Source organism: Polypterus senegalus, chromosome 9, assembly GCF_016835505.1.
Source record: "Polypterus senegalus isolate Bchr_013 chromosome 9, ASM1683550v1, whole genome shotgun sequence".
Classification (NCBI taxonomy): Eukaryota; Metazoa; Chordata; class Cladistia; order Polypteriformes; family Polypteridae; genus Polypterus; species Polypterus senegalus.
In genome coordinates this window covers 171,218,799-171,234,463 of record NC_053162.1, presented here as the reverse complement: position 1 = coordinate 171,234,463, position 15,665 = coordinate 171,218,799, and the positions used below count along the sequence as shown (strand labels likewise).

The 15,665-nt window shown below is 35.5% G+C and overlaps 1 protein-coding gene across 1 annotated transcript in view; it reads left to right on the top strand.

Moving 5' to 3' along the window:
- Positions 1-15,665, top strand: part of cbl (Cbl proto-oncogene, E3 ubiquitin protein ligase) — a 97,905-nt gene that overhangs the window by 20,214 nt on the left and 62,026 nt on the right. The gene's annotated exons all lie outside the window — the stretch shown is intronic.

The following is a 15,665-nucleotide window of genomic DNA, read 5'->3' as shown; positions in this document are numbered from 1 at the left end:
GAATGTTATGCTTTACTCAGGCTGTAAGTTTTGTTAAGCCCCAATTTTTTTCCCTCAAACAAACACAATATTTAACCTTTCTACAAATCTCCCCAACATTCATTGTTGGAAGCTATGTATTTTGTTTTTTTCTTGAATTGGCATCTCAGCCAGACGCAATAGCATTGACCACTTCTTCCATGGCTAGTAATTCTGTCTTGATGGGTCGTAACATTCAGTTTCCTAATTTGGACTGCGAAGGGTAGTCTGTAGTGACAATCGTATCTTACTAAAGAAGGGTCTCTGCAGTTCCTTTTTTTCATCTCGATTGAAGCGTTATACACAAATCACACCGAATAGAGTGTTTTTTTTTTTTTTAAAAAGGGAAGTTCATGCTTTCCCAACCTACACAAAAATACACAAGGTTGAGCAAATTCAGTGAAGAAATTGGCCTTACCAGTTATTATCACTTGAGTGTGTCTGTTGATCTTCGTCTAAGCTAAAGTGATTCATTAATGCAGTGTCTACTTTTTTCTAACCTAGGTATAACTGTCTTGCCTAGCATTTCAAGTGTTTACATATTACTGTGTGTGTTCAGTAAAACCTGTGTGTCACTTAGATATGGCACCTTTCTTCAAATTTGGCACTTTGAAGAGCCTGTATAGTAAATTGACTGCCTTTGCAAATAAAATACTCCAGAGAACCTGATCATAATAATACATCATTGGCTAAGTTCATGTAACACAGTTGGCCTCCACGTTAAAAATGAACACCCTGTTTAAACTTGTTTCCAGTCGTGCTGCAGTTTCTTGTGTTACTGCAGTGGAACAAAGGCCTTGATACCCACCGAGTGACAGATTGGTGTGAAATTCAAGCAGCTCTGCTAGGGTTGCACCACACATAAGAAGGAAGTTTCAAAAATAGGATGAGCTCTCAAACTGAACTCTTTTTGGTCACTCATGGTATTGACTACATTTTGACTATATTTTTTTAACCAAACGTTGTTTAAAATTAATACCAGAAAAGGTTACTCCTCTAGTATGGTTTGTGTTTTGCCGTGAAAACTGTGTAATGTTAGTCTCTTAACAGAGAATTGTTTGCAAAGATGAGCGCTTCACAGTTTTTAAAGTGTGTTGTCTTTCTCTTCCTTCAGCAGTACTTTGCTCTATTTTGGTGTGACATCTGGTGATTTTTTTAAAATTTTTTTTTTTTAAGAAGTTTAGAGGAAAAAGTGCTGAATTCAAAATGCTTATTTGTTAGTCAGTTTACTAATTTTGCTGAATCAGCAAGTAAAACGCACAATATAAACTCTCATGGACTAATCAAAAAGAAAAGCAATCACTGGCAAATTCATCTTTTATTGCTCAAGTCCCACTATTTTTTTTCTTGATTTCTAGAACTTACGGCAACAGAGCAACATCCTTGTGGCAACAGCCTAGATATGTCTGTTACTGGGTAGTGCCTTTCCGGAGGATGTTCTGTTGCTTCCTCATGTAGGATTTAAGCTTCTGACACTTATTGAAGGTCATCAGTATCTGATGTGATTGATTATTTTACCATCTCCCAAACTCTGTACATACAGTATGAAGGCAGTGTTAAAGCATTTACATAGGATATTAATTATTCATGTATTAGGGCTTTTCCACTATTTTTAATGGCAGGTTATAGTATTAGTTATCCAACCTGCTATGTCCTAATTACAGGGTCATGGGAGTCTGCTGGAGCCAGGCAGGAAACAAACCCCGGGCAGGTCACCAGCCCACCGCAGGTCACACACACACACACACACACACACCAAGCACATACTAGGGACAATTTAGAATCGCCTTACCTGCGTGTCTTTGGACTGTGGGAAGAAACCAGAGTACTCGGAGGAAGCCCACACAGACATGGGGAGAACATGCAAACTCCGTGCAGGGAGGACCCGGGAAGCGAACCCGGGTCTCCTAACTGCGAGGCTACCCACTGGGCCGCCCTATTACTTTAATGTATTTTAAAATTTGCATTCATTTTATGAGTGTCAGTCTGGTGCTGTACTGTTGAAAGTTTTACATTTTAATGGTGTATGATGTTAATGGTACTAAATAAAATACCAATCACTTGCAGTAAAATAAAAATTATCCGGATACATTGATATAGTACAGTACTACAACTTTAAGTTTCTCCAGTTTTGATTGCTTTGCATTCTTTTCTGTTTTAAAAGGAGTTGTGTTGCTAGTTCTTTAATTTTTTTTTTCTTCCCTTCTGACAGTTCTATTCTTGCAATGCATTTTAAAAATGCTTAATAGTCAGTAGGACTGGTCTCCCTGTTTTATGAACCAACCCACCCATCCCTCCATTCATTATCCAACCCGCTATATCCTAACTACAGGGTCACTGGGGTCTACTGGAGCCAATCCCAGCCAACACAGGGCTCACGGCAGGAAACAAACCTCGGCAATGCGTCAGCCCACCGCAGATTATGAACAACCGCTTTATGAAAATATTTAGGTATAAGAAGAAGTCATTTAACACACTTCTTCATCGTACGAATCATAGTGAAGCTAATTTTTGCAGCAGTGGATGTCACAGAATTGCCCTTCAAGCCAGAGATTGTTGACATGCTTATCTTTCTGGCACATAACCTGATGTGCGGTGTGTGTGCAATGAATCCTGTTTTTCGTATTTTTACACTTAAGTCATTTGGTTATTCAGAGTTATTACTTCAATGTTTGAATATATTTTAACTTCGTTTATAAGAATTTAATCTGAAGTATTGCTTTTATTTATTTATTTATTTATTACTACTATACAAGGTCAAGAACCAGAAATGTCCTTTACTAGCATCTCAAACTTCTTAAATTTAGAGTCCCCAGTTAATCTATGATACATGCCTTTGTGATGTGATTGCAAAATTGGTGTACCTGGAATTTAAAAAAAATGCAACACTTTTACACTTGGAAAACATGTGGAGTTCACCCAGACAAGAGGTCCTGCATTCAGCTCTGAGACAACAGCCTTAACCTGCCAAATCAAATGCTCAACTTCATTTATTTTTTCTTTTTGTAAATGTTGTATGAAAACGATTTACTAATTTTAGTTGGTTTTTGGTGGTCATAGATTATATCTTGGGTGAGATTGCCTCAGTATAAAATTATTAATACAAAAGGATGCTTAAATATAACCAGTCAGATTTTCCATTTCATCGTTTACTTTAGTGGCATGAGAAAAAAATGTGGTGTTTTTCTTTATTAAAAAATGAAAAAACCTGCAAACTGCTAGCTTTAGAAAAGAAAGTTTTAAAATCTATTTTTTTAAGAAATATAAGCTGTTTAAAATTATCCATAAATATCAAGTAATAATTGATAATTTTTCTGAGATACCAAACTTTCTTGAAAATGTGATGGTTCTGGAAAATGCATTGACAGTGTTGTTAACAGTGAGTGGGGCTTTTGAGCTTCTATACTGTTCAGCACTTGTTAACAACCTTCATTTAGTTTTTAAAATGCTGGATAAAAATATATAGGAAAATAAACCAAGAAAAATCAGAGTTGCCCTTGGCACTAATACTTTTTTTACACCTCACTCTATATCCTCTAGCCTTTGTGGAGTCAAAATGGAGCTTCAGATCTTCTGAGCTGAATGGGGCAGAATGCGTGTTCAGAATGTGTACTTTGCTTCGTATTGCTTTAATAGTTCCAGCAATGAGCCTATTCTTCATGTAAGAAACACATTAAGGGAATAAAATGGCTTCCAGTATTTTGTGACATCATTAAGTTTTCTTGCTGATAATCTAATAATTATTTGTATCAATAATTCTTCATATTAAAAAGAAAAAAAAAGCTTACACAAGGATAGTTGGAGAAAATGGTGAGGAAGTTCACAAACTTGTAAATATAATGGTAATGCCATTAGGAAGAAATGTTTCTCCGACAACTGGTTGCTGGCTGTTGTTGGAGCACGTAGTATTGCTAAATCCCAGCTGTGGTGAGTTTTCATGTTGTTACAGTGTTAATGAGAGTTTACTTTGTGCACACCAGATTTCTCTACAGTAATCTACTGAAATTTAGGCCTAGTTCCTGTTTTGTCTCCACTAATGTTGATGTTTCTTCTGGCATCTTTCTCTAATGGAAAAAGTAGCCTAAGAAACTTGATGAATGTCTGTGGGCATTCCTGTAACATTCTTGTTTAATTAAAATATCTTGAGTGGCTTTTGCAGTGGCTTAAGTTGTATACCAAATTTATTTTAAATGGCTTATTGGAATAAAGAAGGTAACATCTTGCAATTTTGTTATAAGAATGCTGTACCAGTTGCTTTGCTGCAGTTGATTACATTTCCTGCTGTCTAGTAGTTATTTCAGTGCTTGGTGAAAGAGAGTGTGACATGCACTCGCTCACGCACTCCAGTTTGTTTGTATTTGCACACACATGGGTACACCAGCAAGGGATCCAGATAAAAGCCTTCTGTTGTACCCCATTCACATACTTGTAATTGCATGAAAATCCAGAACTGCTAAATCTTCTGTGTTATGTGAACTACATACATGCTCTGAAAATACAGTATTCTGTAACGTGAGCTGTCAATGAGAAAGTATCTTTGCATCTGTAGTAGTCGTCCTACCATATATGAACAAAAAGGGGCAACATAAAACATTGCTAAAGTCAGTGTGCACCTGGGGACCTTTTAAATGAATACTCCCCATGAAAAATGAGAGATGTAATCACTGTGTTTATGTGTGTGTATGTGTGTATGTATATATATATATAATATAATATAATTGTTAATGTCATGTTTTCATGCAGAATGGAGAGTACAAAGTTTAACATAATAGAAACTAATAGTGAATAATGCCATACAATGTCAAACAATGTGAAAAACATCCAAGTTACTCTTTATCGCATAATCTGCACGTCTGTTATCCAGGACTGTTGACCAGTGAATGAGGAGGAGAGATGGATTTTTAATTTACTCCCATGATGCTTTAGTTTACTGTTTATGGTATGCAAGGAGCATTCTGGATATAACTGTTTAACAATGTTTTGGTAGAAAAGCATGTTTTTTTGTGCCTAGGTCTGGATAACTGACATGCAGATTATGTGACATGAATAATGTGTTTCTTCCTTTTTTCTTTTTACAATAGAATTTTTCTATGTTGTTTGCTATTGTACAGCATTGGTCACTATTGTGTTCAATTAATTTGTATACCTTTTTCTACTTCATGAAAGCATAACATTATAAAGTGTTTCTGACCTTCACTACATGCTTCATGGGATAAGTAGCATATGTCATTTTTGGGTGGAGTGTTGCTTTAAGGCACAGGGAAGCATTTTAATATGCACATTTAGTTTTCAATGCAAAATTTATGCATCTGCTATACCGTGATATTTTCAAATTCCCCAGTTCATGATTTTTCCATATAGTGTATACGTGTGTGTATGTGTATATGTATGTATGTATGTATATAAAATAGGTACAATAAAAAGGTTTACCGAACAGTAGTCTATCAAGATTCCATAAGTTCACAAACTTTCCTTATCTCCATGATGCCCAGCATATTTTTGTAATGCTAATCAAGCTCTGGCTATTTCCCTTTACTATTTTGTTCACTTGGTTAACTGCTAAAACTTAACATCAGTCGATCTTTGAAAGGAAAAAAAAATTATGTCTGTAGTCTTTGATATAAAGATGCAAGTACCATATCATTTGTCAGAATCCATATCCCTATATCATTTCCTTTACTAGCAAAGGAAAGATAAGTAGTTGCATGAGATCAGAGATCCAAAGAAGTGTGAAACGACAACACGGTGGCCTGGCCCCATTTGTTCTTTCCTGCTTGTAGGCCCTGTGTGGTGACACTCTAAATTAATTATTTTTCCTTTATCTTGTGTGAGCAGAACTAGTGCAGCATTGAACTTGTTCTGTCATGACGGCAGCTAGACTCTGCATAAATGGTGATTTCACATACTGCAGAATTAACCAAAATAAAGATTTAGATTTGGATATTTGTTATCATTTTACTTTACTAAAATACTTTAAATGTAGGTCAGTTTTTACTTGTAATTATATTTGCTTTAAAACAACAAGATAAGTTCTTTAGCATGTACCACAAACCTTTTTTCCTGAATGGGCGAAATGAAATAGACTCTTCTAGCTGTCTTTTTGATATACAAGTAAATATTACAGGTTCAAGTCTTGCATATTTTTTGTTGTTGGCTGTTAGTCATTATACTGGAAATTTTTTTTGAGTGTGATGAAAATATCTTGCTTTTTAATTGTAACCATGTAAACTGCCATAGCAAAGTTTTTAGGTTGTATTCCATTTTATTTTTTAAGATTTATGTTTGGATTTCCATTTTTTACCTAAATTTATCACTATTTTATGTTGTCCTAGCAATACAAAACTTTAACTTTACACAGTCAAGCTTGAAAGTTTAAACCCAGACATCAAAAGAGATGATCAAAAGCTCTCCCAGTCTTTATTCTATAGAATTTCTTTTTTTTTTTAAATTGCTCTTAGGTACATTTTAGCCACACAACAGCTATCTTGCTGACTAAATAACTACAAGACCTCATTGTCATTTTTTTTGTAACATTAGTAAAATGTATGATTTTTATGCAATGCAAACCCTTTTCGCACAATCTGATAACAAGCAGGAAGGCTCAGTTTGCTATAAATGTTTTCAAGTTGTTCAAACATTAGCAGCAGCTCTTCAAGATGAACATTCTCTGGAAAACAGTGTACTGTTCAAACAATATAGGAGAAGAAACTTGGCAGGTCACAGTCTTGATACTTGACTGAGGATTAAGTATAAGGTCTAGGTTATCAATACTGGTGTTGCAGGATGGAGTGCTGCTTCTTTATACAGCACAACTACACATTCAGCAGTCGGCATGCCTTGAAACCAGCCAGGTCTTTTCCTGGCTTATGTCCGCTGTAGTCAAAGACAAAAGTATATACATTACCAGCAAAAGATTTTCTGTAGTTCTTTTTGCTTCGTTACTTAAATATACAGTTTTAACTCTAAGACTCATGCTGTGATATTTTCACCTTTGCACTTTGACTTTTGTCTGTTAATGTGTCTCCTCTTATTTGCAGGGTCTTCCTATGTTCTATTAATAAAGCTTGTGTAGCTAAAATATTTATTAAATTCAATCATATATAAACAGAGGTCATTTAGTTGTCTTGCATCTGCCTTTGATAAATGCCAAAGTTCTGTTTGTGTTCAAAATTAAATGTAGATCTCAGGCCACATTTAATCTGGAGCGGCTGTGTTTCTTCTTACTATGAAGGTAGTTAATTTTCTAGTAGTTATTAGAATAGGATAGCCTTTTTTAACCCCTTTATATGCATGGTTTTTGTTCCAGCTGTTCAGTTAACTGTTATGATTTTTATATTTTTTTTGCAAGCTTGAAAATGTTTTTCCTACAATTAAAAAGTTAGCTGATTGCTTAGTTATGATGAGTGATGAAAAAAGTTTTTGAGAAAATTAAGAGTTAGGAGTGCTGAGAATATTGTATGGTGCTGATTTTAATAAGTGGTCAAAGAGGAGTTCCTGTGTAAAATATGAGAACCATTAAGTTTTTGCATGTGTGGGTTTATAGTGGCTGTTTCTCATTTGAATACTGAAACATTCAAAACCAAGTATCATGCGATCATTGAAGTCTAAACCTTAAAATTCAGTACTTTTATGGAGATTCAGTTACACTTAATTAGTTTCTGCCAGGACCTGTCTCCTCCATATACCACAAGAAAAGAGATGAGGTACAGAAATCCATTGTAGCAGGACATTTCTCAAAAGTAACCCAAGGTTTAGCAAGCCTTTAAAAAAGTTTGCTACCTCGAAGGTGACTCATTGAAAAGTTTGAGTGATTATGCGTGAGAGATTCTATAAGTATTATTTATGGGTCATTGCTAACCAACAGTTAAGGATCATGCCGTCAGTATTGCCACATGTACAGAGCACAGTGAATGAAATCTGTACTTGTATGTGCTATTTAACATACTCTGCATGCAGTGTACAAAAAATATTGACTCTTGAATGATTTCAAGGAGAATTGTTGTTCAAGTAAGGCAAAATATTTTATTTAGGCTGCAAGAAAAAGCTTTATACTGTAAATGTTAAAAGTGTATTGGTGGTCAGAGGGTCATGTTGAAAGGTAAAATTCATGTAGGTTTACAAAGTAGTGTGGTGGAAATTGGGACTTTAGGAACCTTCAGGCTGAACAAGCTTATTGGGCTAAATGGCCTGTCCTCATCATAATTGTTCTAATGTGTTACTGGTGCATTCTGAGGTGGTTGTTTTAATATTTTATGGACTCCATTTTTCTCTTCAAAAAACTCACTGTAAGAAAGCAAAGAAGGAGTCTGTAAACATTTAAAAAGCATTGAATTCTTTCAGCCTGTCTGAGTAATGAAGTGTAGACTTCACAGGGTTAAACCAGTTCTTCAGACCCGCTGAAAATGGGCTTAACATGTTAGGACAAGTTCAAGTAAACATTTTTTGTAACATATAGCCCAAGTTACTGCTTGACAAAAATTGGCTTAACTTACTCAAAACGTTCAAAAATGTCATTGTTAAATAAGTGAATACATAAAGTTCAAATACTGTGTGTGTTTTAGTGGCTATATATTGTGAACCTTGGTACTCTTTGTATACTTTTTGTCTTTTGTTAGTATTCTATTACTGTCACTATTCTGAGGAGACTTGCAAGTAAGAATTTCATTGTTTTTTGTACACTTGACAATAACATTGAACTTCAGTTAAACTTTCTTGGTTACATATATTCAAGACTGGAAACATATTTAGTAACAATCCAATTCTTTTTCTGCCTTCAAGTTTTGCTACATGCACAGCAGAATGCCTGAAGTAATAATATAATGTACTTATTATTTACTGAAATCTCATCATGTGGGCTACTATACAATACAATACAATACAATACAATTTATTTTTGTATTGCCCAAAATCACACAAGAAGTGCCGCAATGGGCTTTAACAGGCCCTGCCTCTTGACAGCCCCCCAGCCTTGACTCTCTAAGAAGACAAGGAAAAACTCCCAAAAAAATCCTTTCCAGGTAGGTTGGGCATGCAGTGGCTCTCAAAAAGAAGGGGTTCAATACAATACACAGAACAGAATACAAGTAATCCTCAATACAGTATAAAAATAAAAATATTGCAAGTACAATCCAGTAAGACAGTTGATTTGCAAGGAGGGCCAAACAAAGTACCATCCAGTATGTTTTCAGTGAAAAGGACCCCTTGTTTCTTTCTAGTTACTATTGCTGTCTTGGAGCCGGTCATTACCTGTTAGTAGAAATAATTCAAACACATTTTTTAAAAGCCATCTAGGAAAAACAGTTTCAGGGCCACATCACTATATATATTTGAAACTAGCAAAATACCCGCGCTTCGCAGCGGCGAAGTACTGCCTTAAAACTTTTATTAAGAAGAAAAGTAAACATTTTTAAACTAAGGGAAAATAAACCAATAATTATTTGTTAAGGATCTCTTTGTATACCACGTTGTCAGTTCGGCCCTCCGGTTGTAATATGACTAAGCTGTACGCTGAGCTCACTCCTCAGCATGCAACATACAGTTGGCCATGTGAAAAGCAATCTTGCTTCAAATCTCACAGCTTGGATTGCTGCTGTCATAATTGGTTTGAGTTTCATGGTTTGTTTCAATGACGACAGTATTTGCAGGACTTGATGTGTTGAAGTGACATTTGGCATCTGTCAAGCGTTGTAAGCATACAAATGGTTTCATTGATAACTTTGCATCCAGCTTTTGAGAGTTGAAACCTTCATAAACATCAAAGTGTCCACTACTCAAATCGTCACCTGTGAATCTAAGATGTTTAAGAGGCATTAGAGTTTCTCCAAAGGTGTAAAATATTTGGCCATTTCAGTACACTTGAAAGCGACAATTGAACAATTCAGCGGCAGCCATCAACTCGCATGCAGAAACATAGGTGAAGGGTTTAAGCATTTCACTCTTCTAATGCTCCTGTGCAGTATAATTATCTTCCTGTACCATCATAAGTCCACACCTTGAACCTGTCCCAGTCACTCAATACATAAGACACAATGTTCCTCCGGATATCAAGAGTGAGCCTGATATGGCCGTGCAATATGTAACACAGAGAATGTAAAAGGCAGGCGGCATCTCCAGGCATGGAAACCACTTGGTAAGTGACAGTTCTTTGATCGATGGTAATCGCCTCAATAGACATGTTAATGGGGGTACGGTTAATACGATAAAGGAAATGGGTACCTGAACAATGTAAATTAAGTCTAAAATACCTGCGGAATAACTATAATCGTAATAAAGGAAAAATAAAACGGCGGAGAAGCCGTGGATTAAATAAAAAGGCTGCAGTTATCAGCAGGGAGACGTGAATCCCGTGGCAAAGCAAGGAAGGGAATGTAGAGACTGGAGCGACAGACGGCCTTATATAGGCAGGCAACCAACTCCGTGGGAGGCGTTGGGATGGGGGACCCAACGCTGCCTCACACGGCGACCGAGCTGCAGGCTATGAACGTATATATGTATGTAAGTAGGATTCAGTTAGCGTTGGGAACCTGCGTACCAAATTTCTTGAAGATGGGCCCATAAGTAACAAAGACCGTTGGAAAGTTCAATATGGCAGCCGACAGTGGCGTCATACCACCGAAATAAGTACATACATCTGTTTCGGTTAGCGCAGGGAAGCTGCCTACCAAATTTCGTGAAGATGGGGCCATAAATAAGAAAGTTCAACATGGCGGACATTGTCAACCGTTATGACCGTTCTGCATAGAATTTCGAAATGAAACCTGCTTAACTTTTGTAAGTAACCTTTAAGGAATAAGCCTGCCAAATTTCAGCCTTCTACCTACACGGGAAGTTGGAGAATTAGTGAGTGAGTGAGTGAGGGCTTTGCCTTTTATTAGTATACATGTAGATTCACATGTATATCAAACTACTGTTTTATTTCTGTTTAAAAAAAGAAATATATATATATATATTCTGGATTATTGCACTTGCCTGGAAGGATGATGTCTAGGTCACAAAATACATAGGCTAATGTGATTACAGTCATCTGTTCTTGTTACAAAAAAGGTCCCTATAGTCCATACTACTTGGTAACTTACTGTATGTGTCTATGGTTCTCTGTGTGAAGAAATTTTTAGTAAAGACTTGTACTTACAAACTAAGAATATCATCTTTTTAAAATAACTATTCAGCTTAGTCATACGTTGCTCTTGGAAGAACTCTCTGTATAGTTTTTCAATATACGTCTCTCTTGAGGAGTTTTAGAGGTGTTTAAGAGGTGTTTAGATTTCATGTTGCGAATAATCGTTAATTGTTTTTAAAGTACTACAACCGTTTGTGATCATATTGATCCTTTTCTTATTTTGACAGCTTTTGTAGAATATTTTATTCTTTAAATTGTCAAGTCATTAAGCTGTTCATTTTTTTTTTCTTTCGTCACTCAAACTAAAAATGGTAGCTGTTTTTTCCCTCCTTCCCCTTTTTATAAGTTGCAGCATTGAATTTAGGTGTGTGGTTTAGACAGAAGCTTTGAAAACAGTGTCTAGTAACTTGCTCTTATTTACTCTGTTCATTTTACTAGTGAATTTACTATTTTAATCCTCCTTTCACTGTCTTTATATTGTGACATTATGAAAACAAACACTTTGCAGTTTGAAATTTGGAAGGAAAATCAAAGCATCATGCTTTCCCCATTAATAGTGACTTACTTTACCTACATTATCTTTTTTTTTTTTTACCTTATTGTTTAATTACAGCTACAGTGTGGCAGAGCATGGTGTATTTATTAAAGCACTTGTTCATAGTTTCATAGCCATGTTAATGGTGCCCCAAAGAGTGGCAACATGTTGGAGAGAGAGTTAATAATTTCACTTTACTTTGTACATGAGAGACTACTACTACTACTCCTTGATGTTATCAGAAACATCTCAGTGACATACAAAAACATAGCCTGCAAATCATTGAATGCAAACTGACATGGCCTTGGTAACATGCCTGCAAGTTGTATGCTGACACAGGGATTAACACAAGGAGTTCTCCTACACAATCTTTAATGTTGAACCCTTGAGTATTAATAAAAGGGTTTATTGGTTTTGCTGCATTGTGCACAGAACCAGTAGTACACCAACAGAATATTATTCCATAAATTGTTTGTGCCAACATTTAAGGAGCCTATACAGCTCCACAATCAAAAATTGAAATGTACTGTTCCAATGAATATGGCATGTCTTCTCTCCAGTATGCATACAGGTAACAGAACTAATAAAATTAAATGAAACCTGCACAGGGATTTCACACTAGCTTCACCTGACTCAGTTTGCTGTGGAGGGGGCTTCAATTTTGTGTGCTAGGCTTTATGTCTTAGGATAGTGATGAACAGTATGAATTTACCATTGCATTTCTTTGGTTTTTGTGCATTCCCTCATTATAGCAATTTTAATGTAACCTCACTAGAACTTTGAGTTTATGCTCCTATAATTTTACATTACCAGAAGAGTTCATAATTCAATGAAGTTTTAATTAGGGATGTCACAAAAACTGATATTTTGGTACCAGGTCTATACCAAACTTCTTTTTTGAAGTATCGGTAGTACCAAGTGAAAGTTGGTACTGCACTGGTACTGGTGTGGGTGTAGGTGGCTGCTAGTTGGCAAATTACTTTGGAAGACATAATAATACATTACAAAGATGTAAGAATAAAGTACTTATAAAAATGGATCACCCTGGTGATGTTACCACACCCCATCAACATATGTCAAAAAAGTAAAATAAAAGTTATCTGGAAATGCTTTGTTTTCAGGGATGAAGTTGTGCTGCGGCTGCTGCTGCTGCTTCTTTCTTTGTCTAATTATTAAAAGAAAAGCCAAAATGCACACGTATAGTTTTTCATTATTCTTATTTATCCTATTATGAAGTTAGTTGAGAAATAGAATTGTGTGTACCTTTTTAATAGTGAAATAATGTGATTGATCAGATGTGAGTGGTGCTCATTTAACTTGCAGTGTCAAAGTTGACAGAGGAAACTAAATGATGGTTCAGTTAACCATTTTTTAATACCACATTCAACACAGTCCTGAAAAAGGAATGGAGTCTTTGCATGTAGTCTCTGATTACATTGAGTACATCTACAGATGACCCATTTTCAAACAGGTTTACCAAGAAAGTGCACACAGAAGTACAATTAAAAATTGAGGCAAGTTTCATACAAAGTGACTATTTGGCCTGTCTACATTGGCTATGAAATGAGTTGCTCCTTTGATTAATACTAAAATAAAATGTATTTAGTGCTTTGGAGCAGAAAGTACTACAATTATGCTAGTTACCAGGATGGACAAAATGGCTTTCTTCATTGCTAATACAAATACCAAACAGTAAATCTTTTTGGTTGGTTTTTGATTCCAAGTCACATTTTAGGAGATATACTAATGATCGAATCTAGTGAAGGCACATCAGCCATACATTTACCAACATTCCAGTTGGACTGCAGATCCAGTTAATATTCTAATTCTGATCTAGTTCACTGGCATAAGCAATAAAAAAGTCTTATCACTGATGTAAGGCACCTTGAAACCAACAAACAAAGGCTTTTTGGTTTTTTTTTTTAAATAAGAGTTCTGAAACGGTGAGTTCATGTAAATCCAACACGTTTGATTTTACACAGGAAACCTTAGTTTGGACAAATGTAAACAAAAAGGACAGATTTAGAAAATTAAAACGCTGCTATTCTGTGATGTTTGAAAAGTGAATCAATTTCATTAATTGTTTATATATTTCTCTTTAGTAAGTCCTTTTAACCAGAAGATGCAGGTACAGTATAATTATTTCAGCAAGTGGTTAAAACCTACTGTAACACAAGGATTCTCTTGAAACTGTAAAAGCCTCTTAGAAAATAGCTTTCAAGAGTTTTAAAGAGTTTCTTTAAAGGAAAATATCCTGATTAATCTTCAAATTCACTAATTCAGCAGTAGAGATATAAGAGATACAGTAATGTTTCAGCTATTTTAGTACTAATGTGTAAGGTTCATGTTGATATAATGCTTTATTAACCTATGCTGAAATTACCCCAAGATGATTATATGTCTCGATTTGTTGTTACACTGGTGACACATTACAATTCAAGCCTTCCATTGTATTTTAATATTTATGAATGACAATATTGGTTTTCTTTAATCATAGTTGAGTAAGTACTATAGTTGTGTGTGTGTGTGTGTGTGTGTAATAAGTAATAAATAATTATATAATATTATCAAAGGCAATATATAGCAAACTTAATAGGGTGTTGGAAATGAACCCCACCTCATTTCCCCCTCCCCCACCCCAAACACACACACACACACACACACACTCACCTACCCCACTTAATTTTGGTATATATTGCCTTTGATTCTTGTAAGTGTAATCCTTATCCTTTGATGATGGTTCCTGGCAGGAGCTGAAAGCTCAGGAATAAAAACTACTTTGATACGCGATTCATTCTCTCCCTTTGTGGATCTCCAACTACAAGTGTGTGTGTGTATGTATATGTGTGTGTATATATATATATATATATATATATATATATATATATATACACACACACACACACACACAGTGCATCTGGAAAGTATTCACAGTGCATCACTTTTTCCCCATTTTATATGTTACAGCCTTATTCCAAAATCAGAATTCTACACACAACACCCTATAATGACAACGTGAAAAAAGTTTATTTGAGGTTTTTGCAAATTTATTAAAAATAAAAAAACTGAGAAATCACATGTACATAAGTATTCATAGCCTTTGCCATGAAGCTCAAAATTGAGCTCAGATGCATCCTGTTTCCTCTGATCATCCTTGAGATGTTTCTGCAGCTTAATTGGAGTCCACCTGGGGTTAAATTCAGTTGATTAGACCTGATTTGGAAAGGCACACACCTGTCTATAGAAGGTCCCACAGTTGACAGTTCATGTCAGAGCACAAACTAAGCATAAAGTCAAAGGAATTGTCTGTAGACCTCCGAGGCCGGCCATCTAAACTAAGCAAACTGGGGAGAAGGGCCTTAGTCAAGAACAAACACACGAACTTGGTTTCAGAGTATAATTGTTGACTAAGTGTTTGCTCTAAGTTTCCTAAGACCCAGTTTTTAGTGGTGTGGGGATGTTGTAATAGATGGATATTTACAGCAAACTAGATAGCTTTGTTGCTGTTTCAATTTTTATCAGATTTTTACAGAAGACAAAGGCAATTTTTCTTGGTAGACATTTGTTTCAATTTTTATTTGTACATGGCTAGTTGGTGGCTTTTATTTTTCATTTTCTAGAATGCTAGATAAATTCTTTAGGCCTACAAAACAATTGCTTATCAAAATATATTGCATGTGGATTTTTTCCGTTCTTCAAAATGTCTTCAAATGGTGTGACCTGTAAAAGATTTTGCTCTTTTTTCCAACATGTTAAAAATGGACAGCTATGTTGGTAAACAATAGTCCAATTGATAATTATTGTATGAACATGAAAATGATCAGGGTGAAGTGTGCAATGCCTTTGAGGGAACACTACAAGGTCTTGAATCAGATTAACATTTGGCTGGTGATAGCCTGTAAGAAGGAAAACTAGAAATTGTCTCTGTGGTAAAAATAAAAAAGGAAGTATTATAAATATGAGAGAGATACTATTTTTTGCTTCTGCATCTTG